The 1,722-nt window shown below is 44.9% G+C and overlaps 1 protein-coding gene across 4 annotated transcripts in view; it reads right to left on the bottom strand.

The window, feature by feature from the left end:
* The window catches only part of IKZF2 (IKAROS family zinc finger 2), a 153,714-nt gene extending 153,244 nt beyond the window's left edge, over positions 1 to 470 (bottom strand). For 2 of the 4 annotated variants that reach the window (XM_019802390.2, XM_034655114.1), the window contains exon 1: positions 317 to 470. The gene's annotated coding sequence lies outside the window, so the exon portion shown is untranslated. The remainder of the gene's footprint in view (positions 1 to 316) is intronic. The other 2 variants (XM_034655117.1, XM_019802394.2) reach the window with 1 other exon arrangement.
* Between the last annotated feature and the right edge of the window lie 1,252 nt (positions 471 to 1,722).

Here is a 1,722-nt window from a genome sequence, read left to right on the forward strand (position 1 = left end):
GGGGGGGTGTGTGCTGTGTGTGTGTGTTTGTGTGTGTGTGTGCGCGCGTGTGCGCGCGGGTTGGCGAGGGCGCGTGTGCGCGTGTCTGAGCTCTGGGCCGCTCGGCGCGCTCGGCAATCGATTACAGGACAAGTGCTGCCCGGCGGCTCCGCGACGCGCGCACTCCCTCGCGCCCACCCGCGCGCCCGGCCTCGTCGCCCCCGGCCCTGCGGCCCCCAGACGGCGGACCCCGCCCCCAAAGGGGGACCAGGTAATCTGCTTCCGAGAGTGCCACGGCGACCCCAACCCGCTCCCCCTGAGTCATAATAAATCTCACGTTTTCTGCCGGCTGGGAAGGAAGGATTGGAGCGGTGAGGGGAGGCTCATTTCGGCCGCTTGAAGTTTTCTTTCAAACTGGGATTTGTGACGAGGCTGGGCGAAGGGAGCGGGACGATGACCTAGGCGCCCGACGCGGAGCTCAAGCATCGGCGTCCTGGCCGGAGCCGGGGTGTGCGCGTGGACCCACCCACTCAGGCTTCGCAATAAACTATGCGGTACAATTTCAGAAAACGGCACCGGGGAGAACAGGACACGAATCAAGATGAATTGAGGGAATGAATTGAGAAGGAAATTCAGGTCTGAGATGAAGCTCAACTATTTTGAAAGTGCTTTACAGTGCAAGTTTAAAATTAGAGTGTTTACTTGCTTTTACTCCCCGGGGCTGGTGCTGCATTCACCAAAGTCAAAGGAACGGGTGGAGGGTTCAAAAAGTTGGTACGGGGGAAGTGTTGCCGTCAATATCATCAGGTACAGCACAGCTTTTTTATATGGGAAGAACGTCTGTGGATCGTCATGAAAAAAACAAATGCATATTTCTTCTACAAATAGTAGCATTTAGCATCTAACTTGACCACATTTGCAAAAAGAGGGAATAGAGGCTTCTATAATTAAAGGGAAAGGGAAAATGAAAGGAGCTGAAAATACTGAACTGTGTAGTCTGGGTGGCTTAAGTTTGAAAACACATGAAATTATCAGGACTGCCAAACAGCATTTCTGAGAAACCATATCACAGATTGTGAAGAAAATCAATGCTGAAAGAGTTAGGAGGAGGCATCGTACTCCCACTCCTTTCAAGAATCCCAAAAATAGTTGCTGAGTTTTGGTTTTTTGTTTTTTGGGTTTTTTTTTTTCCTGCAGTGGGAAGAAAAATGCTACGCTGAAAATAAAATCATGAACTATATCTTAAACTCTAATCTGTAGGTCTATAAAATTTTGGAACATTTCTTTTCTTTAGATTTTGGGGTGGGGAAGGAATTCATTCTCATTCATAAACACTGAATAATGTATACCATGTGACTTGTATAATAACTATATTTAAGTTGTATAATGAATTACTTCTTAAGAGTTTATTTCATACATTGTATTTTTTAAACAGTTGTACAGATAGGCTCGTTTTTAAATTATGGAAAATGAAAGTTGGTACCATAGTGCAAACAAGATTAATGAGTTTTCATTGGAGAACAAATCATTTGGGCTTAGGTCAGCAACAACAACTTTATGACAATTTTAAGAAAAATCGCAGTTCCTGTGAGGTATATATATGTATTTTTATCCTCCCCTGTGAGTTATATATTGGTAAGGCAGATTTTTGTGGGGTTTTTTAAAGCTAACTGTTATCTAAATAAAATTAATTTTCCTGAAGTCATATTTGGAAAAGACTGAAATTAGAACTCCACCAATCAT

Source organism: Ailuropoda melanoleuca, chromosome 2, assembly GCF_002007445.2.
Source record: "Ailuropoda melanoleuca isolate Jingjing chromosome 2, ASM200744v2, whole genome shotgun sequence".
In the NCBI taxonomy this organism is placed as follows: Eukaryota; Metazoa; Chordata; class Mammalia; order Carnivora; family Ursidae; genus Ailuropoda; species Ailuropoda melanoleuca.